The sequence below is a fragment of the Schistocerca piceifrons genome, chromosome X (assembly GCF_021461385.2).
Source record: "Schistocerca piceifrons isolate TAMUIC-IGC-003096 chromosome X, iqSchPice1.1, whole genome shotgun sequence".
Lineage (NCBI taxonomy): Eukaryota > Metazoa > Arthropoda > Insecta > Orthoptera > Acrididae > Schistocerca > Schistocerca piceifrons.
The window spans coordinates 951,461,782-951,474,832 of NC_060149.1; the positions used below are offsets into that span (position 1 = coordinate 951,461,782).

Consider the following 13,051-nt stretch of genomic DNA (forward strand, 5'->3'; position numbering starts at 1 on the left):
CCCTGATAGACTAATTTACCCTACTTTTAGTTAATACCAATAGGCATAGTTTCATTTAAAAAAGTGTATGTTTGCACAAAAAATGCACTTTCTAATATCACTACAATCTGTTGGTTGGTTACTAGCATAAGCCCCCAACTACCAATCCATCGTGTGAAAACCACACATCAATAGCACTTTCCATTTCTGCAATGTTTGTGGTGCAGGTTTTAAGCAATTATCCCTGTACAAACAAATCTGTAGTACTGCCATGGGTACTTGCATGGTGCCATCCTATACCAACTTTTTTATCGGCCATCAGAAGTCCTTCCTATCCAGTCAACACCTAAAACCCCTTGTCTGATTCAGAGCAACTGAGACATTTTCATGATCTGGACTCATGGTATAGACTGCTTCTTCCATAACCTAAAAACGTACTCCCAAATCATCTTAACCCGATTATTCTCAACTCAATGCGCCATATCACTAGACGTTGATATCCATAAACACATGTCAAGTGGACCAACCACCAACAGTACCTCCCTCCACTTTGACAGCTGTCACCCATTCCATGTCAAAAAGTCTCTTCCATACAGCCTTGTCGCACGTGGACTCACTATCCCCAGTGGAAAGCAGGAGTTGTCTAAATATGGCAATAGCACTACCAGAGCCACAGTATCCTATCCGTCTCATTCATAAATAGATCTCCCGTGCCATCTCCTCATCTCACACCTGTAACCCTGTTAACCAGACAATGGTCAGCACTCATCTAATCACCCAGGCCTTGAAAAGCTCAACCACATTCTTCACTGGGGCTTTGACTATCTCAGATGGGGTATACTGTACTCAAGATACTACCCACTTCCTGCAAAGTAGTGTTCCACTGCCCGCACAATCTAGAGAACATCCTTGTCCGCCCCTAATCCTGTGAGTGACCCAGGTGCAAGACCTGTCCCACAAATCCACCCACCACCTCCTACAGCAGTCCAGTTGCAGGCATCTCCCACCATATAAAAGGCACGATCATGTGCAAAAGCAACCTGTTAAAAATCAGCTATGCTGCAATTACCTTACAATTTTCCATGTAGGGATGACAAGCAACCAACTGTTCACTCACAGTAATGTCTAGCACCAAACTGTGGCAAACCACAGACTTGACATTCCAGTTGCCAAGAGGCTGTACACCACTTCAACAACTGCTTCACTAGACATACCATTTGGATATTCCCTTCCAGTGCAAGTTTCTCTGCACTACACAGGTGGAAATTGTCTCTCCAGCACATCTAGTGCCATCCACCTGACCTAAACCTCTGCTAATTTGTTTCCCACTGTATCACTTTACCTTTTCTCTTCTGTACACACCAATCTTTTCCCATTCAGACCATGTACTGTCTTCTCCAATCACTCTGCCCCCCCCCCCCCCCCCCCCTGCAGCTAGTGCGGGTGTGTACATTTGGGTGTTTGTGTGGTTTCCAAACTAAACCATGTGCATTTTAGATATGTTAGATCCATATACTTTACCTGAAACTAATTCTCTGAGGTACTGAGACTACTGCTTCCTGGCTCAGGGTTTCTATTTTCAGCTAACACAGAAGTATTGTCTACAAACAAAAGTGTATGGGACAGGATATTTACCAGTGAATCATTCACACTGGACACCAAAAAGACTGTTGTGTGGCATGTAGACAACCCCCGAGATGGTGCACCAAGGCAGTGTGACTGCAGGAGCAGCCAGCAAAAACTCTACACAAAAGATGGTCCAGCACTTCTCAGAGCTTACAGTCAAAAATTATCAGGCAAGGTGTCCATATTATGCAAATTAACGTAGGATTAACAAGTGACAAATGCAGTTACCAAAGCAAATTAGATGATGAGCATGCCATCAGTATTATAGCTCTATAGGAAATGCATTTAGGTGATAATTCAGCAGCTACATGCAAGATTATGCAATATAAAGCAATATCAATACTCCTCTCAATTGTTAGGTGCATCCACAATAAATGAAAAAAGAAACAGCTCTTGGATTATGCTGGCTTAAGCTGTCAGAAAATTAGTGATGTAGAAGTAATTAGGATAAAACTCAAAGGCCTGGTTATTACATCAGTCCACAAATCACCTAACGGAAAGTGTCTGACACTAGTCTTACACACAGCAACTAGACAGCACGTATATGTTTAAGATTTTAATTCCAAAACACAACCCGGAGATACATAAATAGAGACAAAAATAGAGAACCATTGTTCGAATGGATCAACACACAAGAAATTATCTAAGTTTGATGCCCAGGAATTTAAAACTTTTTGGGCAGGCAGATGGAAACTGATACAAAACCTGGACCCATCCATCTTTTCCACTGATGAGAACAAATTACCACTGAATCACTCAATAGTAGTACTGAAACATTTTTCAAGGAGTGTACATTGGCTCACAAAAGTTATCATTGGTGCTGAAATATCAGTTACAAAATACATTGATAAACCCACATGGAAATTTGAAAAAACTAACTCGATACAATACACCCAGGAAGTGGAGAGCAACCCGCACTGGACACCTCAAAAGGCAGAACATTGGGAATTATTGTAGATGTAGCTAAATGGAATATCTGAATGGAAGTAACAAAATAATGTGTACTAGGATGGGACAAACCTGCCCAAGTCCTCTACAAAGGATACCAAGGGTCTAAATAATGTTTTGATAACATTTTGTATTTAAAAATATTTGTGTGTATAAATTGTTCATGTTGATGTAAATTTGACAATTTAAGAAATGGTCATGCTTAGGAACAATGTAAGAAATAGGTGTTATGTAAAAGCCAGTGTGCTTTTGTTTGAAACGAAAATGGTTGTGGGGAGTGGAAAAGGTGCGAAAGGCGAATTGGCGTGCTACCTTGAGCAAGTGCGGGAAGTAAGTCACACAGTTTGTAGGCAGCAGTGATTGATGTAACTCCTTTGTGGAGCAGAAGCTTTGCCTGTAAATTTCCATAAAAATGCCTCGGTTGAAGACTGCAAACAGCTTACAGCATAGCTGCGAGTTGTTGAGCTACTGTATGTAAAACTGAATGAAGCCAAGAAGAGAAATTGAGCCCATACAGCAAGAAACTTGCAGGCCGTAGTGTGGGTAGTGTAGCCGTCATAGCTGTTCGCCACACCCAAGCCTACAGCCACCAGATAAGATTTTTTTCTATTTTTACCTTTGTACAGCATGAACCATTAATTTAAACTGTGTTTTAATAATCATTCTTGAACTTTACGGAAACTGGCTCACCCTGTTATTTCATCCTAATCATACATCTGTATAGGGTTCCTTCCTGGTGTTTGATTAATCCGAGTGTCCTGTTTTACAGACTTTTGAAGTGCCAAGTTAATATAAAGAGGCACCATTTAAATTGCTTTAGTGTAAATATTAAAAATTTTTTCATAACTATTGCAGACTGTTATTGTTTGCTTACATAAAATTTAATCAGAGTGAAGCCAAGTTACTAGAACCTGTTAGATGGCTATACAGAATTAGTTCAAAGAATAATAGCTTTTGAAAGTAAATTCCACCAAGAAAGAGGTTTTCTTTAAGTGAAATGTTCAGTTAAAAAGTGTGTGCTTTAGTGTCTAAGTATTTAAGTTTCTTGATTATGGAAAGTGCTTTTCTAAAGGTTGTCCCCCCCACCCCGGCTAATTTTTTTACCTTCCTTGAAGTTATCTACTGGGCTTTTTCTTTTTTAAAAACATAATGTATAAAGATGTAGCCCAAAATTGTTTAAGTGGTGTAATTTATTTGAAGAGCCAAACCAAACAGTAGCAAGAAAGTAGGCAAAATTCAAATTTCTGCTTCTCCAATACTTCACTATTTCATTGCCAGGATAGGTTGGTGACCATTAAGTACATGTATTAAACCACTAAATGAACTTGGAAATGAGTTGTCCTAACTTCAGTATATATTCAGTATATATTCATACTGTGTTTCTATCTAGCCACTGGGTAAGATCTTAGGAAAAGGAGTGAATAGTCCAATTTACTTATCCATTAGACGCAACACACGGTAAATCCTGTAAGAAGGATAACTCTATTGATTATCTTTTCCTATAAACAGGACTATCCTTCCATAGTGTATTTTATTTGGAAACTAAACTAAATTTTAGTAAGAGGGTTATATGTGGCAACATAGAGACAAGGTTTCTGTTATTTACGTAAAAGCATACTAATATCATAATGGTAGTGTTATAAGGTCCTATTAATGTGTGGTCATGACATTTGTTAAATGTCTCACCACATTCCTATTGAAACTATTTACTCTTCTTGTAAATAACACCTATGACAATTTTATACAAATGTCCACTAAGACTTTGCTCGTCAATCAGTACTGTTAAGAAATACTGACTAGCTTTATTTTCAAGAATCTCAAGTTTAAGTTATACGTATTGTTATCCTCCAATAAGAATCATTGGCCGATTCTTCATCTTTGACAGGTTCATCATGCCTGCAATGCAAAACATTAAATTTTTATATTAACATATGAAATCCAACTTTTTAAATTTAATAAATGCTTATACAAACATAAATGATTAATGGAAAATCTCATATAAGATGTGAAACAAATACTAACAAAGAGATAGAGGGGCTGGCCAGTACTTACCTCAGCTCAGTACAGCCGATAGATACACATAAAACAGAACTGAAAATTTACATTCCTAGCTTTCAGAACTTTGTTCCTTCATCAGGGAGGAGAGAGGGGAAAAAAGGGAAGAAGGGAAAGTGGATTCAGTTACTCACAACCCAGGTTATGAAGCAACAGGGAAAGGGCGAAAGAACAGACTCGCGAAATTACAGACCAATTCCCGTAACATCAGTTTGCTGCAGAATTCATGAACATATTCTGGGTTTGAATCTAATCAGTTTCATAGAGACCAATAAGTTTATGTCCACAAATCAGTACAAAGCATCGCTCATGGGCAACTCAGCATGCCCTTTTGTCATATGACGTCTGTTCAAAAAATTCCAGAACTTAGTCCACAAAATTTTCTATGCTTATCTTTTAGTTACTATGGATTGTCTCCTTTGAAATACTCTCCTCCACAATTGATACACTGCTCCCAATATCATTTCCACTTCCAGGAGCAGTCTTGACACACCTCTTGCTGGGTTGCATAAACTGCCGTTTGCGAATTTTCTTTTATCTCATCTACCATTGCAAAACTTCATCCTTTTCAACTTTGGAAATAAAAAGAAGTCTGCAGGGGTCATACTATTCTCGCAAGGAACATCTCATTCTCATTTGTGAGATCCAAAAAGTTTTTTTGGTCTTGACTCATGAGCCGTGGAATGAACTTGGCGGCAACACAATGCATTCCAAGATGCTGTGTCATTTCATAACATGATCCAATTGAAATGTTACATTCTTCTACAATCTCTCAGACAGTGAATCTTCGACTGGAACACACAATTTCGTTGACGTTCCTGACACAAGCGTCATCAGGGGACATCTAAGAGCGTCCTGAACAAGGATCATTTTTGACTTTTGTAAAGCCATTTTTAAAACGTGTGAATAATACGTAACACCAAGTATGGCTTAAGCACTCATCGCTATAGGCTCCCTGCATCATTTGGTGTGTCTCTGTAAAGGTTTTCTTGAGTTTCACGCAAAATTTAATGCAGATGCATTGCTCCTCTAACTTTGCCATCACAAAATTCACAAACCCAGATTCCATATTTCTTGATTTCCGAGAAGCATTTGACATAGTGCCTCACTGCAGACTCTTAAGAAAGGTACAAGCACATGGAATAGGTTCCCAGACATGTGAGTGGCTCAAAGACTTCTGAAGTAATAGAACCCACTACATTATCCTGACGGTGAGTGTCCATCAGTGACTAGGGTATCATTAGGATCATTCCAGAGATGTGTGATAGGAGCGCTATTACTCATATTTTCTATGTGCATAACTGATCTGATGGACAAAGTGGACAGTAATCTGTGGTTCTTTGCTGATGATGTTGTGGTGTATGGAAGGTGTCATTGTTGAGTGATTTTGGAGGATAAAAGATGACTTGGACAAAGTTCCCAGTTGGTGTGATAAATGACAGCTAACCCTAAATGTAGAAAAATATAAGTTACTGCAGATGAGTTGGAAAAACAAATCCATAATGCCAGAATCCAGCATTAGTAGTGTCATGAATGAAGAAGTCATATTGTTTCAATATCTGGACATAACGTTGCAATGTGATATGAAATGGAACAAACTTGTGAGGGTCATGGTAGGGAAGGCGAATAATCATCTTTCGTTTGTTGGGTGGATTTTACTGCAGTGTGGCTCAGCTGTGATGGACATCACATATAGGATGCTAGTGTGATCTCTTCTTGAGTACAGTTTGAGTGTCTGGGATCCGCAAGGGGTCGAATTAAAGCAGACATTGAGGTAATTCAGAGGCAGGATACTAGATTTGTTAACAGTAGGTTGAAACAACAACATACAAGTATTATGGAGATGTTTCTGGAACTCAAATGGGAATCCCTGGAGGGATTTTGAGGAACACTGTGCTGACTGCAGAACAATTCTGCTTGCACCAACATACATTATGCATAAGGACCACGAAGATAAGAGACAACAAATTAGGACTCGTAGAGAGGCATATAGACATTCACTTTTTCCTCACTCGATTGGCAGATGGAACGGGAAAGGAACTGACTACAGTCGAATTAAAATTACTTGATAGTTGGCACTTCAAACGCCAATAAGAGTAGTCAGCGTCACACTTGAACTGTCTGCTGTTGCCAAACTCCACCAAAATTGGCCAGTCACTTCCAATTCCTGGTTCAGCATTCTTTCTTGATGTATTTGTATCCCGAATTATGAGCCCGACACTTTTATTATGTATTTCATGACACGCGATAACTACACCAAAAACAACACACATTAACAATGCTAATGAAAGACACACATTTCATTCATAGCACTAACCAAACACTACCGAATAACTCAGCACAAGGTGTAATTCAGTATCATACATATAGTTATCATATTCACAGAGATCATCTTACATTAGATAAGCTTTTCACTACACTGCGTGAAACTGAAATTTTTAAGGTTGCAATTCATAGTTGCAACTGGGTCACTACATTCACATATATAAATACTTCATGCAGTGCTGTGGCATAGCACAATGGTTGGCAGATTAATCTAATGTGTAGCATGTCATAGGTTTGAATCTCATCAATGTAGCAAAATTTTTATTTCTAAATCTAACCAAAAGAGTGTGATTATTATTTTCATTCAATTAATTGGTTTAAATGTATTTTTTTTATTTTTAATACTTTGCTGCATCATTTTTCATCATTGTTTTGACTGTTCTATTTGGTCTTATTTTTCTTCCTGTCATTATTTCTTCATTTGGAATCTGCCTCAGTCATCTATAATCCACGAACAAGTGCCCACACGGGCTGTTCACTGGTTTCTAACATGTCAGCATGTGCAGCTAGTGTAAGGATAGTTACAGGTAACAAATGACATGGAGAAATTTCAATTTGCTTTCAGCCCTGAAATTGAGTTTTTGTTGTCTTGAGTTTACCCTTAAGGGTTAGCTTTAATTGCCATGAACAAAGCGATCATGATATTAGTACTGCTGCAGACTGTTGACCACAATTTTCTCGGCTGGGTTAGGACACAAGTTTACAGTCAGGGATACAAAACGGGTCGTCTGCCCCAGTTCAGTCACTGGTCACTTTAAATCAATAGTCAACAGAGTATCCAACATTTCTGACATACCTTGCACCAGCCACTAGAAAAATTGCTCTGTGTTAAACATTTAACATAATTTGTGAAGTGAACCGCTTGTTTGTTGTCACCTGTAACCAAACGGTAGCTGGTAGCCAATGTGGCAACATTGTTGCAGCAAGTGATTGATGTCAACTATCAAGTAATTTTATTCAGACTATTGTAGTGAGACAGGGTACCTTCTGCCATGCACCATATGGTGGCTAGTGGAGTATGTATGTAGACGTGGAATCAGTCTTTCCTTCTCATCCCATCTGGAAAGTCTCCCCTGATCTGCAGTTCTGGGTAACTTTCTCAAAATCTACCCTTTTTCCTAGACCTATCCTTCACCCCTCTTCCTTCCACTTCAACCCTTCTGCCTCAAGAATGAGCTACTGGCTCTGAAAGCTCGCCTAATTATAATCTTCTTTTATGTGTGTGTTCTGCCACCACTTAGCGAGTATATTGTTTATCTATCCAATTCAATTATCATGTAATCAAAAGCTGCATTTAACACACCAAGTCTCTTTTACCAATCATTTTTAATATGTCCTACAGAATGTACTGTCTATCCTGTCCTTTTTTGAGATTACTGTTTTGTTGTACTTTTCTACAGGCATCATCTTACTTATTAGGAGTCAGTTCCTTCATGTTGTTGTTGTTGTGGTCTTCAGTCCTGAGACTGGTTTGATGCAGCTCTCCATGCTACTCTATCCTGTGCAAGCTTCTTCATCTCCCAGTACCTACTGCAACCTAAATCCTTCTGAATCTGCTTAGTGTATTCATCTCTTGGTCTCCCTCTACGATTTTTACCCTCCACGCTGCCCTCCAATGCTAAATTTGTGATCCCTTGATGCCTCAAAACATGTCCTACCAACCGATCTCTTCTTCTAGTCAAGTTGTAGAGCTGCATGTACTCGGGAAAAATTACGGCTGTAGTTTCCCCTTGCTTTCAGCCGTTCGCAGTACCAGCACAGCAAGGCCATTTTGGTTAATGTTACAAGGCCAGATCAGTCAATCATCCAGACTGTTGCCCCTGCAACTACTGAAAAGGCTGCTGCCCCTCTTCAGGAAAAACTTGTTTGTCTGGCCTCTCAACAGATACCCCTCCGTTGTGGTTGCACCTACGGTACGGCCATCTGTATCGCTGAGGCACGCAAGCCTCCCCACCAACGGCAAGGTCCATGGTTCGTGGGGGGAGTTCCTTCATAGTCAACAGTTAAGGAATGGGTGGCTGAATTCATATGTGGCATATGTCTCTGTAAGATGACTCATGAACAACTTCCTAGAATTACAATCAAATATGAAAATGCTGAGAAAGAACACAGTGTGATATTGCAAGATCAGTAATTAAAAAGATGTGCAAAACAGTTGATGCCGTGGCCGTACCAGAAAGTGAGTGGCATGTCTGTTGAAGCCTGACTACAACCTAATGTGAAAAACAATTTGGGACAATCTGACACGCAACTGATTCTATGCACCAATCTGTTCCCGTGGATGAGAGATGACTGAAATGAAACAGCAGTTGCACAAAAATAGCCAAGGTGACTTCATCGGAGAGAAAGAGTGGTCATTGTTTTCTAGGATGCAAAAGGGATTTGTATTTTAGATTAGCTTGCAAGACTGAAACAATACCTCACAAATACTATGCAAGTATTCTGACTCAACTGGATGAAAAAATATGGAGCCAAGACCCAGGGGGGAAAAAAAAGGTTTAGCGTCAGTGAAATGCATATGGTCACAAAGGCACTTTCACAATAGGAAAACTGGGAGTTTCAAGTGTGAAGTCTTCAAATATCTATTCCATTCTCCAATTTTTTCACATTCTGACTTTAGCTTCTTCTTCTTTTCTTTTTGTATGAATGATTCACTTAAGACTACATGCGTCACACCTCAAAACCGTTTTGTGAGTCAACAACTGGATATGTTTTCACTGCTCTGTCTCTTGTAACTCCGTTGGACATGGAGGTAGCAAATGAGGATGTAGGATGTCCATGACATACTGCTGTGCTGTCCGAGTGACCTGAAGTCATATCCGATGCTGCCCCACACGCCCTCTCCCTATGTCGTTGTCATACTCACTGACAACTGTCATCGTGGGTCTTGCAGAATGTGACTCACTGCTGATCACATGACAGGTGCAGGTGTCAAAGGGTTACAATGTGCTTGGCGTACATTACAGCAATTCTCCCATGGGCTCGTCAGACACGGTCAACCGGAAGCTTGCTGACAAGCACGCTGCCCTTACGTTCCCAAGCAGTCCAACATGGGGCCACTACCACATCTGAATGTCTCACAAATCTGAATATTGCATAATTCAATCAGCCTGGCAAATGGAGACACACAATTAGGCCCCTTCAAATTTTGTTACGTGCTGATAATGCTGACTCACAGAAGTACAGGGCATCTGTGCCCTTCACAGGGATCACTCAACATCTTACACTCTTCACATCTCTTATAGCTCCTACCATTCATGGTAACAATCCGAGACACAAACAAAGCTAATGCAATCTGGTGGCCTTTGTATCCATTTCAGAGAGTTGCGACTCTCATAATTTACCACTGGTATGCACACTCGTGAAACTATGTTGCTTCAGGGAGCTTCCCTTTTTTTTTCTTCAAGCAGTTTAGTTCTTTGAATCCATTTTTCTTGTAGCTCAGAATAATTATTTTATTGTGTAGCAAACTTACAGACTAGCATTCTGGTCTGAGCTGTCAGAGTTGGCGGTCATGTGTGTGTGAGGTGTGCTTGCTTGTGTGAATGAATGGTGTGTATTTCTATTTCTTTTTCTGATGAAGGTTGTGGCCAAAAGCTTATGTGTAAGTGTCTTAACTGTGCCTGTCTGCATTTTAACGTGCCATCTTTATGGTAATTAGTTTCTTCTTCTTTTCCTACACTGCTGATATTCCAACCTGGAGTTTCCATTGTTTGAACTTACGGTCTACTGTTTTATGTTGCAGTGCACTTCTACAAGTGTAATACACAATTGTTGCCTTAGGAAAGAGTCACAATAACATCCATGTCTACCGTTTGCTATTTTTTATGAAATAGCATGTCACACTCGAAATTTAACTTAGCCAATGAAATAAGTTTGAAGATTTATTGTGTGTAAAAGACACGAGGGCCCACTGTGTGGGAAATGTGTGAAGTTCTGTGCAGAGACGGAGTTATCCACAGACGCGGTAAGTCTGGGGAGCTATACGGGTGTTAAAACATCGCCACCTGCTGGGATGAGGGGCCACTTACTCTGTGGTGGCGCTGTGCCAGCAACGAGCTCAACCCATTGATTAGCACCACAGATGACAATGAGCAACCAGCTGCTTGTCTGTGCAGAGATATAAAATTTATCGATTTTGGATGTCGGGTGACAATCTGTCACATGGAGAACAATGTTTACTCTGGCAATTTTAACACTAATCTAGTGTTCTGCAACATATTAATGTGAAATGTTGTCTATGATGTGGACGAGTGTAAGTTAAACTGATATCTGAGAATTTGTTGTTTTTGTGGCATTATCTGGAAAATGGCCTCTCTTGCAGCTCCAAGCATAAATGTCAAGTGAAGAAGAATAATTAGCACAGCACACTGGAACCGAGTAGGGATCCGGTTTACTGCTCGGCCACTAAATTAGCATATTGTGTGTACACCAGAAGAGACGCTGTACACACTTGCATATACTACACACACAAGTACAAGCATCGATCAAGCTACTGTGAAACTGCACTCTGTGTGACTCATCACTACATCAGAATACTGTAAATGTGGTGATTCCAATTTCTTAAGGTCTCTTCCTGTTTGTTTTCATCAGTTGGATCTTATTTTTCAAGTATGTGGGAATCCAATGAGCTGCCTGTTTGGATACATTCTTTCTGTATGTCCCACAAGTTGGATTCTTTGGAGACACGTTGTAACAAGAGTTTTTAGGATTTTGCCTGGAGATTTCACACTGGGTTCTGTGTGATGTATTCCATCTTTTATTCTTGGACCTAAGATTTTTACTACAGTTTTACATTCTTGCTGTTTTCATGTCTTGTGTTGGACAAAGAGTCTCTCTCATGCATAAATAAATTCTAATTTGATCACTGTTGTACAATGTTAGATTTTAGAGTTCCAGGAAAAATACTTTTAGTTAACTGAGAGACAGTTTGTATTTTCTGAAGTCTGGATTCTATGGCCTTCTTTTCATTATGATGTTCAGTGGTCTTTTTCACCTAACTATTTAAACTCTTTAACACCGAATACTATGTCATTGCCTATATAACTTCACCCAGTGCCATTTTGGTATCAGCCAAGAATTTTTTCTCCATGTGAAATTAGTAGTCTAATTTTCCTAGCTTGCTCCCTTAATATTTCAAATTGCTTTAGCACATCACTGATGTTTTTGTCAATTAGTATTATGTCATCGGTGTAGGTTACACAATACAATTCTATCTTTAAGTTTACATTCTAGTCAGTGTAATAGTGCACCTGCTCTTCTCCATTATCTTACTATTTTCTTAGGGGCATAGTTGAATAGCAATGTGATATGCCATCCCATTTTCATATTCTTATGTCTGTCTTAAATTACACTGCTTGAAAAAAAGTGAGACACTCAGAAGGTGGGGAGAAAACAAATTGAAACATAGCGAATTTAGAGCGTATGTAATGTTATTTCAGTCATAACAAAACAGAGTCAAATTTACACAGAACTTATCAGTTTGAGCCCACTTATCAATACAGCAATGCACCCTGTCTGGTCTGGACAGTGCGGGAGGATGTCGTAAAGCTGCTGCATACCCTCCTCAGAAAGGTGATCCACAACTGTTGTAACTGGACATTGCAATCGTGGATACAGGCAGTGGGATGGAGTTGACATCCATGTTGGTCCCATAATGTTCTATCGGGGACAGATATGGGGATTTTGCTGGCCACAGGAGTATATCAACATCACGCAGACAATTTAAAGAGACACATACTACATGTGGACAAGCAGTGGCCTGTTGAAAAATAGCACCACAATACTATTACACACTGCTGTACGATCAGAGTTCCCTCGGCCATTACAAGCCGTGACCTGAAGTCATACCCAATGGCTCCCCACACCATGGGACTGCTTTGTGACCCCCCCCCCCCCCCCCAAATGTGGAAGAATGGGACCTCTCCCCATCTCCCCTGGTCACGGTCAAACTTCTCCACGATAGTCATTTGGAGCAGTGCAGGACTGGGAGACTCATTAGTGAACATAATGTGACGCCATTCATTAGCAGTCCGTACTTCTCGATCGTGGCACCACTTCACATGCAGTCATTTGCTTGGGTGTTAATGGCAGCCTATGCGCAGGACGGCAATTCCAT

At 40.0% G+C, this 13,051-nt stretch overlaps 1 pseudogene; it reads right to left on the minus strand.

Annotated features, from left to right (window-relative positions):
* Nucleotides 1-4,393: 4,393 nt before the first annotated feature.
* Nucleotides 4,394-13,051, minus strand: part of LOC124722798 — a 44,082-nt pseudogene continuing 35,424 nt past the window's right edge.